The sequence below is a fragment of the Vulpes vulpes genome, chromosome 14 (assembly GCF_048418805.1).
Source record: "Vulpes vulpes isolate BD-2025 chromosome 14, VulVul3, whole genome shotgun sequence".
Lineage (NCBI taxonomy): Eukaryota > Metazoa > Chordata > Mammalia > Carnivora > Canidae > Vulpes > Vulpes vulpes.
In genome coordinates, this window is record NC_132793.1 from 126,078,338 (window position 1) to 126,093,135 (window position 14,798).

Genomic DNA, 14,798 nt, shown 5'->3' on the forward strand with positions numbered 1-14,798 from the left:
GGTGGCTCAGTGGTTTAGCACCGCCTTCAGCCCAGGGCCTGATCCTGGAGACCTGGGATCGAGTCCCACATCGGGTTCCCTGCATGGAACCTGCTTCTCCCTCTGCCTGTGTCTCTGCCTCTCTCTCTCTCTCTCTGTGTCTCTCATGAATAAATAAATAAAATCTTTTAAAAAATAATTCCAGTAAGGCCTTGATTTTGAGTTTAAATGTGTAAGAATATAAAATTTAGTGAAACAAGCAATGATAATATAAATTCATAAATGGGTACTTAAATATTTTTACAATGTGTTAGAGTGAGAAGCAATGTTAAGAATAGGTGTAAATAAAGTACTAACCTAGTAAATAAGACTGATAATATGAGAGAAATTTTCCTGGAGAGACTCCAGTTTACTTTGAGGAATGCATAGAATTTAGCTGCATGAAGAAGAAATAAGGCATTTTAATTTTTTTCATTCAACAAGAAGCCATAACTTTATTAATGATAGAAACAGTACAAATTTCAAACCAAGGTGCAGTTATTCTTTTGAAACACCAAAAAAAGTCCTTGTTTTCACATGGTTACGTTGTTAATTCCATAACAGCATTTACAATATCATTACTGTTGTTATTCAGGGCTGGGACTGCCTTTGCTCTTGACACATTTGCTTGTGACATGACCAATTCTATGTCCTTAACCTCTACACTCGTTTCATCAACCTCTTCCTGTTCACTCTCCTCTTGTACAGTTGGAGTCTGTGTGTTTTGTTGAATGTTTGAGACAGCTTCACCTTGAACTTTGAATTTCTCAGCAGCTGCTAGATGTGCTTGCTGAGATAAATCCTCGATCTTGGCTTCCCCAAAAACTATGCAGGTATCTGAAGCTGGGCTCTTGTCTGGATATTGACCCTTGTAACCCCTGTAACCTATTGAAGATCCAGTTTGGACACAGCCTTTCGTGCCTTCTTTTCACTCTGGCTCTGTTTGGCTTTACTGACTGGTTCTCCATCGATTTCAGCTGCTGCTGCCAGCTGGGGTTGTTGTATGGTTGCTTGTGTGGAATCCTGTTCCTCAAGGTCTGGTCCTGATTCATCACTGTCAGATTTTGTTCCAAACCCTGTTTCTGCCTGGTGCTGAGGGGACTCCTGCTCTGTAGCAGGTTTCTGTGACTTCACCAGACATTTTGTGTGGGGAACACAGAACCAAGATGGTAGCAGAAAGAGGGAATAAGGCATTCTAGACAGAGTCCCATGATCTCCACGAAATGTGATATGCTCAGAAAGCAAATCATCCCATGTATCTTGGTTAGAAGTGGTACAGCAAAATCTCTAGTTGCCTACCAAATATTAATTTTCTTTCTCTATTCCTCTATTAATGCTTTCTGACTCTCTTAATCACAAGAATATCTAGCTTTTTCTTTAAATCTAGGTTGGGCCACATAATTAAGTTGTGGCCAAAGATGCAAGGGGAGATTAGTTTGATCCCATCTGGAAGAATCCTTAAGGAAGTAGCATAACCTTCTTTGCCCCCTTTTCAATCGTGGTAACTGGGATTCAGATATTTGGATTTCTGTGTGTGAGAAAGAAATAAACTGATATTTGCTTTTAAAAAATCTATTTTTGAATTTTTGTTACTAGTGGCTAAACATAATTTTAACAAGTATATACGAAGAGTAGAGAGATACTTTAACCAAGAATCATACCATGAAGTTCTTTATACGTCAAAGATTTTTAACTGTGGCTTTTGAATATTGGGAAGTCCTTAGTACTTTCAAACAAGGGGATACTATAACGGATTTGAATTTTAGAAATATGATTCAGTAATAATAGAATAGATTTGAATGTTATTGGACAGGAAATCCAGTTCAAAATCTAGTTGAGTAATCTAAATGTATCTAGGAAGACTCCAGGGCTTTAATTAAATCATAGTATCATTAACCAACATGGGAAATAAAGGCAAAGGGCATGTTTTGAGAAACAGTAATGAGTTCAGCTTTGGGTATTGGGAAAGGGAGTATCTATGAGACATTCAAGAAAAGCTATATGGCTCTTATTGATTCGAGAAGAAAATTCTGATAACCAGTAGTCAACATCTTTTATATACAAACATATCAATAAAGTGACTAAAGATCTGACCCTATTTTCTCTCAAGTCAAGCTAAAACCTTCTCTACAAACCAAATAAGCATGGAAGCTGGTTTAAATACATACATACAAATATAAAACAAAATAAAGAACACAATGGACACCATTCTCTCTCATTAACACAGGTACACTTAGAGTTTACATTCCCAGTGCCTCATGTCACAGAGAAGTATAAGAAAAAAATCACCATGATGTGGACATGTAATGTATTGAAGTATTTTTCCTGTTTTGCCTCTAATTCTGTCTTGCGTATAGACTGACCTGTAAGGAAACAAAGTGTCCCCCTATGATGTCATTCTCAAGCCCTTTATAACCTTCAGAAACTATGTGGAAGAGTCTGAAAAGAATATTAATATAGAATGAATCCTGTGATAGCATAAATTAATCCAATAGAGTTTTAAGCTAATGACTTAAGAGTACAATTTAATAATTTAGTAAATGACTCAATCCCTATTCCTATAGACCTTCTGAGATATAAATTTCAATTCTGTATTTCTCTGGCACACTAAAAGTAAAATACATATGCAATTCAATGTTCTTATTCTAAAAGATTTTGTAATAGACCAATTCACTTATCTTCCCCTTCTCTGCCATTTATTTCAATTGAATAAATACAATACATTTCTTCCCTGTTTTGATTGAATAAGTGAGACAGTAATTCCTGCATTGATGCTTTTATAATTCCTGCCTTGATTAATAGAACAAGTATTTGTAGAATAGAGAAAAGTGAATAAATGCATTTATATCTAAATTAACAGAAACGTATTCTGGAATTTTAGAAAGGGAGGATGGGGCAAAAAATAGGATGGGGGCTGGTTAGTCATATAATAATTGTTTCTAAGGTATCAGTATCTTACCTACTTATTTAAATTTGTATATGGAATTAGTTTTAAAATAGATATATTATGTAGGAATTTCTAAATTCATATACTTGTAACATAAAATACCTTGAAGCCACAAAAATTACGATATGATAACATACTTAATGTCAGGAAAACATATTCATAATTACTAATATGCATAAAAACAAACATATAACACATTTATCAGCATAATCAAATTTTATACAAAATATACATAATATTTAATGCATATCCATTTAAAACTTAAGTGCTTTCTGGGACACCTGGTGGCTCAGTGGTTGAGTGTTTGCCTTTAGCTCAGGGCATGATCCCAGGTCTGGGGATTGAGTCCCATGTTCGGCTCCCTGTGAGGAGCCTACTTCTCCCTCTGTCTATGTCTCTGCCTCTCTCTGTGTCTCCCACGAATAAATAAATAAAATCTTTAAAAAAAGAAAAAGAAAAAAGTGTTTTCTGGTATAACGTCAAAATCTGTACAATTTTGGTTATCTAATTTTATATATCTGTACTTTCTCCCATGAAGATATATCACTTTTATGATGATACAAACTAAAAAAAGAAACAAACAAAATAAAACCAGCACAAAAAAAATTTTTTTTAAACATATACTGAGAGGGATGCCTGGGTGGCTCAGTGTTTGAGCATCTGCCTTCATCTCAGGGCCTAATCCTGGAATCTGTGATTGAGTACCACATTGGGCTCCTTGCAGGGATCCTGCTTCTCCCTCTGCCTGTTTCTGCCTTTCTCTCTGTGTCTCTCATTATATATATATCTTTAAAAAGCATATACTGAGAAAATAAACAAAATTACTCAAAGGGTTGCTTCCATAAAATTTCAGAAGGAAATTTACTCATATATAATCTATTTAACAGCCAACATTAGCATAAAAATATACAACTTTTATTATTTTAGGACAAGCAATGGGAACATAATATAACATTTAAAAGAATGATTTGCAAATTCAACATAGTTCAGTTGATTTCTTACATATCCAGATGTATTCTCACATAGGCCATTTGAAAAATACAGTATATTCAATTTAGCATTCAAATTTTTCTATTACAATTCCCTTCTCTCCTCAAGCACACTATTTGTCACTATTATTCCTAAACTTGACATTATACTTTCTTAATCCTTTCCTTTCCCTGAGATCCACTGCCTTATTGATTTGCCTTCTAAAACTCTGATCATCTCTCTTCACATTCCACATTTTTGTGCTCTTCTTCTTTTATTCATTCCTTCAATATAAATAACCTGTGTTTTTTATGAGTGAGAAATAATCAGGGGAGGAAATATCTATGATAGGGGAGAAGACAAAAGTCACCAAGGTAAGCAAGTATAATCGAACGTAAATAAATTACTGTGTGCTGGCAAAACAACACAGTTTATCAGATTTGGATGGTAGTGAATACAACACTGTGGTGAAGAGAAAATCAGCAAAGAAAGTACGTAAAAACAAGGAATGGATTTCATTCTTTATCTAAAAAAAAAAAAAAGGAAAACACAAACAAACAAACAAACAAACAAAAAACAGTGAGGACAGCCAAGAACTCAGTGGGGATTATAACAAATGGAGTTAAACATTTCAGTTGCCTTGGCAACAGAACCACCACCTTATGCTAGTAATATCATGGTGATAAAAACACAGATAAATGATGTAAATAGCAAGTAGGACCCATATTAGGATGGTTAGTTTTTCCTTGGAGAGTATTCAAGGAGATATTTGGGAGTATTTTTCTGTTATAGGTCATGTAGGAAGAACATAATGAATACATTAAAGAAAGAGAGATACCTCACACCTTCCCAATCCCTCTCTCTCTCTACCCTCCTGCCAGATACACAGCTCACCTCTTTGTTCTAGATCAGTGCTAAGTAATAAATCATGTAGTTGTAAATTCCTATGTTGCTTTGGTTAATTTAATAGGCACTGATGCATGGCAAGAAAGCTTAGAATTCAGGGATCCCTGGGTGGCTCAGCAGATTAGCGCCTGCCTTCAACCCAGGGCATGATCCTGAAGTCCCAGGATCGAGTCCTGTGTGGGGGCCCCTGCATGATGGAGCCTGCTTCTCCCTCTGCCTGTGTTGCTGCCTCTCTCTCTCTCTCTCTCTCTCTCTCTCTCTCTGTCTCCCATGAATAAATAAATAAAGTCTTAAAAAAAAAAGAAAGAAAGAAAGAAAAGAAACCTTAGAATTCAAGGATCCAAAATAGGAAACAAAGTGGGTACTCTTCTCTTGGAACCCTGTGTTGTGGTTCAGAGCAATGTAGGAAGCTGATATTTACATTGACCTCTCATTTCTCTCACCTTGAAGGGCTGTGCTTTCTGCAGAATGGTAGTGTAGATAGGGAGTGAATAATTTGGCCAAGCAGCAGGAAATAGGAGCAAATATCTGGGAGGTTGGGAGGTCTCTGGTAAAATGGAGATTCGGCTATTCTGAAAAATAGGTATCAAACATAACAGCTGAGAAGGAATTTCTGGAAAAGCTCACTGATTTCTAATATCTCAGGTCAATATGTATTTGATTGTTTAATAGCCACATTAAAAAAAATGGAGGAGGTGAGCTTTTAATATCTCAAATGGTCTTTGAGGTAATTAATCCAAATAGTGAAACAGAGTTATTGTAAAGGGAAAAAAAAATAACCTTTAATTACCTATGGTGGGCAGCCTGGGTGGCTCATGGTTTAGCGCTGCCTTTGGCTCAGGGCATGATCCTGGAGTCCTGGGATGTAGTTCTTCATTGGGCTCCCTGCACAGAGCCTGCTTCTCCCTCTGCCTGTGTCTCTGCCTCTCTCTGTGTGTGTGTCTCTCATGAATAAATAAATAAAATATATTTTTAAAAAGAAATACCTATGGTTCAGGAGAGAAAGAGCTTTATAAAAAGTCTGGCATTAACAATGGCTGGAAAGAAAGGTAGAAACCAAAGATCCAGAATTAAGGAGATCCCTCTCCAGAATTCCGCCAATATGAAGACTGAGGTGGTGGGATGTGAAAGCAGATATACCAGGAAGACAAAGCTCACCTTCACTAGGAAAGTAATCTACAAACCTGAATGCTAGAATCTTTGGCAGGGTGTTGGAATCCCACTTCCCAGATTTGTAGCCAACTCTCCTTGACTGAGGATGATATAAAACAGTGACTAGGGAAATGGACCAACATTTTTTTTTAAGGGACTGCCTTTGTGAAGAAGACAAATCTATGAAAGTTGCTGTCAATAAATGAACTCTACAAGAGAAAAATAGATAAATGCCAAAGATGAAGATATGGAAACAATAGCAGAGTTAAAAAAAAATCTAGCTTCTGTTAACCTTCTCTGAGAAAGCTAAATAACAGACTAATTCCTAGCTATTGTATTACTGCAATAATTCTTTTTTTTAAGCTTTTATTTATTTATTCATGAGAGACACACAGAGAGAGAGGCAGCGACACAGGCAGAGGGAGAAGCAGGCTCCATCCAGGGAGCCCAACGTGGGACTCAATCCCATGTCTCCAGGATCACACCTTGAGCTGAAGGCGGCGATAAACTGCCAAGCCCTACTGCAAGAATTCTGTGTGATAAGTACGTCCTCTTCTGTATAAGACAGTTGGCCTTAGACGCTTATTTTCGTAATACTAATATAAATCATTTTAGTTAAAATCAGTATTGAGATACTAAAGAGTTGTCTTAAGTAACAATGTAGGATTTCCCTGGGTTAATGGTAATTTCCTTTATACATTTTGTCTAAATCCTGAAACACATGTGTTAAATGTGCCTCACCGGATGGAACTGCTGGATATTTGTAAAAGATAAGTGAGAATATAAGGAGCTGAATATTTCTGAATATTCTGAATATTTTCAGGAAAAAAAAATTGCTGAATGTTTTCAGGACCATCCTTAATTCCCATGTGTTAGAAATTAAGTGGTCATCTAGAATGCTAAATAGCCAAATAGTTGTTTTTTGTTTCTGTTTTTGTTTTTCTAAAAGCAGCTGGTGCTCCTGCCTGCGACATAAATGGAAGAAGTTGACAGTGTATCTCTTAGCTTTAGAAACCTGGCAGAAAAACAAACCAGGTATTTATTTATATGCATGCATATGTGCACATGTGTATATTTTTGGACAATTTTGGTACGTTGGTGGTATCCATTATCTAAAGCTCCTGTGATTTCTAAGCTGGGAAACACAACAGGAAGAGTGCTAGAGCAATACCTACATTTCCTTAAGCAAAATGTGGGAAAATGCTTAAGACAGAAATGCATATTTTGATATGAGAGTGTTACATGAAAAGAAAATTTTGGCAGAAAGAAAGGTCATTATATTAGAGGGAGACATGTGGAAGTAAGTTAGAAGCTCTGGCACTAAGAGTTTGGGAAAGAAGCTGCTCTGGTAAAGACTGTAGGAGTACCCATACTTACAGCAGGCTTTGAATCCTTGTTGTTAGGTGGGCATGACCAAGATCAAGGTGAAATGAAAAAAAGCAATTTAACAAATGAGGAAATTAATTAGGCCCAACTGAGTAAAAATAGGCTGTTGTTCCCAAGCCCAAGCCACAAAGAGAACATAGAAGAGGCAGGTTCTGGTGAAAATGTTCTCAGAATGCAAACTCTCCCAAAAGGGGAAGAGGCTAAACTCTTCCCAAAACCGATGATATGACTAACAAGTCTTGGCATCCGCCCTCTGGGAGACCAGAAGATACCACAATGTGGAATTAAACAGAATTAAACTGGGAATTAAATGGAAGTTTATGATCAGGGTGCTTTCCCCGGCCTGAAGTCAGCCAGTCAAATAGGATTCAGTGTTTCCCAGGGTAATCTGAAGCATTTGGATTTCTGGGGATCACTTCCTTGCAAGAGAGAGTCACCTAAAACAAATCCCAAACAGTCAAGAATCCTCTAATGACTCAAGTCAGAGGAAAATGCTTATTTGGTAAACAAAATAATACAGTGGGAATGACATACTAAGATATGACTATCTGAGCAGATTCCACATATTTTATAAATATTAGATATTCTTCTTAGTCTGGTTTCTGGAGTAAGAAATACATTCAGATTTCAGAACCTACGTTGTTTATCCTCTGTCTCTATTTTTTTTCTTATTAAGAAAATTAAGAGTTTAAGTTATCTCCTTAACTTAATGATGTTAAGTTATCTACTTAAGTTAATGATGTTTTCAAGAATTCTAATAGTCTGGGATGCCTGTGTGGCTCAGCAGTTGAGGGCATGTCTTCAGCTCAGGGCATGATCCTGGAGTCTTGGGATTTAGTCCCACATCAGGCTCCCTGTGAGGAGCCTGCTTCTCCCTCTGCCTGTGTTTCTGCCTCTCTCTATGTGTCTCTCATGAATAAATAAATACAATCTTTAAAAAAAATTCTAATAATCTGATTTTCTTCAAATGACATAAAAAGTTTGTGACCAATTAGCAAAACTACTGAGATTCAAAGCTGAATATCAGACATCTCCATAATGATAGAACCAATGTAAAAATCAATACTTCATGGTATTTGACTGATGGCACTTATAAATGGCCTTCTACTTTGCCAGCAGTGTATTGAGTGTTGAACGATCTAGTTAAAACAAACAGTTATGATGACAGGCTTAAAAGTGAGATTGTGCTTTGGACAACTAAGATTAACACTAAGAAAGGATGCCTGGGTGGCTCAGTGGGAGTACCTGCCTTCAGCTGAGGGCATGATCCTGGAGTCCTGGGATCAAGTCCCACATCGGGGTCCCTGCAAGGACCCTACTCCTCTCTCTGCCTGTATCTCTGCCTCTCTCTGTGTGTCTCTCGTGAATAAATAAATAAAATCTTTAAGAAAAAAGAGAGAGAGATTAAGACTAAGAAAAGTGCCAATGTTGAGGATTAACAATCGGCTGAAAACAAAGAATAAAATTTCCCAACTACAGGTATTGAGAATTGTGTGAGAAGAAAATTAAACAAAAATAAATCCTAAGCAACCAACAACATAAAAAAGGCAAACAAAAAACTCCAAAAATATTTAAAAGCAGAAAATGTTACATTATCCCCATCCTACATCTTTTGGCCTTATATCCGAGAACAAATATGATAATTTGCAGCTTGAATATTATGAAGCTTCGATTGCAAGGGACAATATGTCTATTTAGACATATTTCTAAAGCTTTATTTTATTATAATCATTACTTAAAGTAATTTTACAGGATATTTTAAATGAAATGATCCATGTTACATGCCCTAAATAGAGGCACAATGGCATGCCAACACACACGCATACAAATCACACATCTTTTTGTTGGATTGAAATGATCGTTACCTGCTGATCCCTTTAGTTGAATCAGAACAAGGTAATTTATAGTTTGCACTGATTCTTCCTTGAATTTTTTTTTAAAGTTAAGAAGTATAAAAAGGCATAAAAGAAAGATGTCAGAACCCAATGTGAGAAGTTAATTACAGCTGAAAGAATTGTAGTGATCTTGGAATGTACTGAGCATTTAAATGCAACTATTTTAAATGGTGCAGCAAGGCAAAAGCCCGTAAGGTTTTTAGAAATATCATTTTATTCATTTTTTGTTTTGCAACCTTACCTCAGAGACTAGTAAGTTTATATAGCTTATACAATGATGCTGAATTTATACAAACAGTTTTCTTATGATCTCAATAATAAATATATTTACTGACACTATGGGAGATACCAGGTTGTTCATGTTTAAACAATTGATTACTTTTTGACAAACACAAATGGATCATAGACCCAGAGCAACTTAACTTTAATAATTCAAATAACATATTTTTTTCTTGATCACAGATAGAGATTTCTAGAAATAATATGAGTTTATAGTGAATCAAAATTAAAGCTATATTTTTGGTTAAAATATTTTTTGCTAGTTTTTTCATTATACAGAATAGCAATACATAAAAAAAAAAAAACCTGTCTGTTTCTGATTTAATGTAAAATGCTACATGAATCACAGAAGAACTAGAAAGACTGCATTAACCTGCAACAAACTTATGACTTACTGTAATTTATTTAAAAAAACAAAAATGAAACCTCATTTTTGTAAATATAGTCTATCTTTCAGGTTCATAATTCATCAAGATTTATTTACCAGCTTTTTTGTTATTTGAACATAAATAGCCGTCCTGAGTGTTTCATGTTTTCAGAATTATCTAGGGTTTCAATATTCCTCACTGAAAAAAAGAGAAAGCACATTCTTTTTCTGTGTAATGCACATGAAGTAAATATTTTTTATTCAATTTATAAGTGAAACAGGCTACTTCTTAATTAAGCATTAAGTAGGTAAGTATAATTTCATAGAAGACTAATGATTTAGAGACATTAAGCAAGGTCTAGATATAAGGGGCAAAATTCCTTATCCTTTTGTTTTCCAAATTGCCAAGAAAAAAAAAAACTAAAAAGTTCTCTCCTATACCTATTGATTTTCCTTGACTGTCAATAATAATGCTAATAATAACAGACCATTACAAAACACTAAACTAAACACAGGTCTATGCACTCTCTATATAATAATTCATTTAATCCTGGCAACAACCTCTTGTTATGTTATGTCTAAAGTGTAGATAAGAAAACGAGATATATTGAATAAGATAACAAACCAAATTAAAATAGGGATCACAATTTTAAAATCAAACAAACAGCAACAACAAAATGATTCAGGTTTTCGATCTTTATAAATATCGGATAAATTTGGTCCTTGGACAAGCAGGAAGAATTTTTTTCCTTGAAGTCAATAAAAAAGCTGATAAAGTCATTTTCGAAAATAATGCAAATAAGGAAGCCAAAACAGATCCCTTCTGGGGCGGAGTTTGTCTTAACATTCACCACACTCTGCAGGAAACTTTTCTTGTAAAGCTTAGGGCAAACTAATTCTACTAGGACCCATATTGCTGTTATTTTGACTCACATCACAAAGGTAAGCACCTGAGTTACCTATATCCACTCTATTCAAAGCTTCTTGCTGCTTCATACTTCCCTTCCCCTGGTCAATCCACTCCCTGCTTCCTAACCTGCCAATCTTTCCCCCATGCAATTCTGGAAGCCTATTATATGGTTGAAAACAAAAATCTAGTGTGCATCCTGCAAATACTCAGGTAACACTGTCAAAGCAAAATTTGCAATGGAAAATAACTTAAAAGGTGAAGACAACTTTAGTCACAGTTACTATAATAGAGGAGGGAAGTCAGAACTCAATCTGAGGACAATTGACCCCGCTGAAACAAAAGGTAGACAGGTTTTTAAAGGCTGGGCTGACCAGTGTAAAAGTTATTAGAGTATTACCAGGGAGTTTGGCCAAGAAAATGTACTGAGCATACTGAGATATTCCTGAGTTTGTAATTGTTTTCTGCTGCGATGAGATCATCTGTGTTTGCTAATTTGCACCCATGGAAGTTAGCTTCCTAGCTTCCCACAGGGACTGAAAAATAGGGGTGCTTTCTTCTCTGATGATTACCACTCAGAAGGATAGATCTCGGGTTCTTGAGAGAGATACCACTAGGTTGTACAACTGCAGATGGTTTTCATAAAGATTTACATGTCAAATAGAGAAAGAATTTATAATTGTAGGTTTTCAAAAGCAAATGCTCTTAAGAAAATGAAGGTCAAGAGCCTACTACTATTAATTTATTTTTATTTATGTATTCATGAGAGGCAGAGAGAGAGGCAGAGGCACAGGCAGAGGGAGAAGCAGGCACCATGCAGGGAATCTGATGTGGGACTCGATCCCATGATCCTGGATCATGCCCTGAGCCAGAGGCAGACACTCAACCACTGAGCGACCCAGGCGTCCCTACATCAACAATCTATAGTCAGTCCCAACATTATTTATAAGGTTTCAAATTTCAAATCTTACTCAAAGTTTAAATAGTATCTAGAGCAATAATAGTATGCAAAGTATACTTACCAACTATAATTACCAAGTCTTGTCCCCAGTGTTCAAACATTGATCTTTTTCTTTGCTTTTTTAAGGGTCCAGAATTTAATTGACGTGTACGTGGATTTATGCCTCCCAGTTTCTATTGCTTTCTCTACCTTCTGTTTATTTTCTATCACTCTCCCTCAAGTTCTTGCACACTGAATCTGGAACAGACACACTTTTGCTCTGAAAGAAGCTCGAGGGGTATGAGAGAAACTGCCAGGTAATACAGGTAAATGCCACTGAGTCCTTTCCTAGATACCCTAGAAAGATCAGAAGCTAGAAATGCAGCAGTTGCTCTAACTCCCATCTATTTTGCCTGCCCACTCACTCGTGAGATAGATATTTAAAATGGACAGTGAGAGGATCAGGGGCATATAAGGGATATTTGTTAAATTGTAATCAAGATGTCACTGCATGCAAAAAAATCAGGAAGGAAAAGAATGACAACAAAGCCTATATTAGCAAAGAATACTATGTATGCCAGAGAATATTATGCTCCAATCTTACTGTTTCTTTGATCCTTTGAATTTCTCTGAGTGTGTTCTTTCTAAGTGCCAGTAGTTGCCAGAAAGTAGGAAACGGTTTAATCAGTATTTTTCTCTATTAATTAATGATTTTGTTGAAACCTACTTTCTGACTCCATACTCCTGCTCCCTGAGCATTACAATACTATGAAAATGTAAGTGATCGTTTTTTTTTTTTTTATTAGAGTGCTTCCAATAGATTATGATGTCTCGGCATATGAATTTCTCTCTTAACGAATGAGTCTTTTCATCTAAAGAGAGGATGATAATTCATACCATATTTCTCCCTAATCCCAAGCGGCATGTGTTAAGACTAAAGTGCTTATTGATTTAAATTTCATTACCTGTTTACTACGAAATAGAAAACAGTCTTGGCATTGTTTTTTGAAATACTGATGAAACAGAGACTAATGTAAGCATGAAAAAAATAACTTCATTGAAGGTTTATTGAAAATGTAATGTATCCTTAATGAAAAAGATGAATTAAAAAGTGTGACCATATGGCTTCTACACACCTGTACTCATCAGCATGTTCATAGAGAGGGAAATGCCAATACTTCATAATAATTATTTTAAAAGAGGGGGAAAGTTCAGCATGTATACATCAGGGATGATGCTATTATTTAGAATGTCTTCTGTTTAGGAGGGGGGAGTTATCTCTTTGGAATTGGAACAGCCTTTTCTCTGGAAAAACCATTCTTAGAAAGCAACTCTTATTTGCAAAAGCCATATGTTAAGCAATTTGTAATACCTGTTACATAGAAAAACAACTTTGAGGGTGTCTAAAAGCTTTGAAAATACAAGTAATTCCATATATGTGAGGCACAAGTGTTGGTTCCAGATTGATTCTAGGTTGTGGGTCTTATTACGACTTCAGTTGTCGAGCACCTGAAACCAATATGATTCCCACTCATGATTATCAGAAGGTCATTTTCTACTGCCTCTGTTAACTTCTCCCCTTTCATTTTATTATTACTAACCTTTTACTAATACTATTATTTTAACTGAAGAGCCTGAAGAGAATCCAATTTTCATCATGATTTGGGGGATCAAATAAACCAAACTCAGTTTCTAATTCTAAGGAATCATCCAACTGTTGCAATTCTTCTTTTTAAACCTTGGGTAGTCTATAGGAGAACAATCAAATGTGTCAGTTGGAAATCTCACCTCACAGCTATTGAACAGATGGATTTTGATATATATCCACTTGAAGCATCTTTAAAAGATAATCTAGTTTGGTTGTTAAGAAAAAATAGTGTCCATGTCTGGACACGCCTCTATGTATTTCTTCAAGAACCCACAAGTATTTTGAAATTCACCAAAATATGTTTTGAAATCCCTTATATTAAGAATCTCCTTTCATGTGTTATATTAGTTTTCCATTGCTGAGTAGCAAGTCAGCACAAACTTGGCAGTTTTAAAGAATACAAATTTATTATCTCACAATACCTGTGATCTGGAATTTAACCTATAGATCCTCTGCTCAGAGTCTCACCTAGCTGAAATCAAAGTGTCAGCCCACTACATCCTCAACTAGAAGATGATTAAACTAGAGATTGCCTTCCAAGCTCCTTCAGGTAGATCATAGAACTAATTTCCCTGTGGTGATAGGAGGTACTGTTGTTTTGCTAGACACTGGCCAGGGAGTGATTCTTAGCTACTATAGGCTGTTCTCCAGTCCTTGTTATGTGGCTTCTTACAACTCAGCTACAGAGAACCTCCCTCTACAATTCAAATCTGACTTTTCCTCCCGGGACCAGATATTATTGCTTCTACGACGCTTATGCAATTAGGGGTGATGGCTCAGTGGCTCAATGTGTTAATCAGATCTTAATTTCAGGTCAGGTCCTGATCTAAGGGTCCTGGTATTGAGCTCTGCACTTGGCTCCACACTCAGTGGGAGCCTATTTCAGGATTCTCTGTCTCTCCCCCTCCCTCTGCCCTCTCTTACAAATACATACATACATACATACATACATACATAAATAAATAAATAAATAAATGGCTTGTGCAATTAAATCAGATTCTCCAGTTAAACTCTGAAAGTCAGAGGTCGCCAAATAAATGGAATCTACAGGAGGTGTGTATGTATGTGTGTGTGTCTGTGTGTGTCTGTATGAATAACAGGTATTACCAAATTGACTCATGGGATTATGGAGGTTGAAAAGTCCCACAGTCTGCTTGCCATCTGTGAGCTGGAGTCTCAGGAAGATAGCAGTATAATTCAAGTTGGAATCTGAAGCCTGAGAACCAAGGAAGTTGATGGTGTAAATCTAGCTCAAGGAAGAAGATTGATGGCAGTTCAAGCTGGCAAAGAGGAAGCAAAATGGGTGAATTCTTCCTTCTTCTTCCTCCTTGTTCTATTCAGGATTGATTGATGTTCACCCACACTGGGGAGGGTTATCTACTTT

The 14,798-nt window shown here is 36.1% G+C and overlaps 1 pseudogene; it reads right to left on the bottom strand.

Moving 5' to 3' along the window:
- Nucleotides 1–444: 444 nt before the first annotated feature.
- On the bottom strand, nucleotides 445–1,159 carry LOC112922395 (nascent polypeptide-associated complex subunit alpha pseudogene; annotated as a pseudogene).
- Between the last annotated feature and the right edge of the window lie 13,639 nt (nucleotides 1,160–14,798).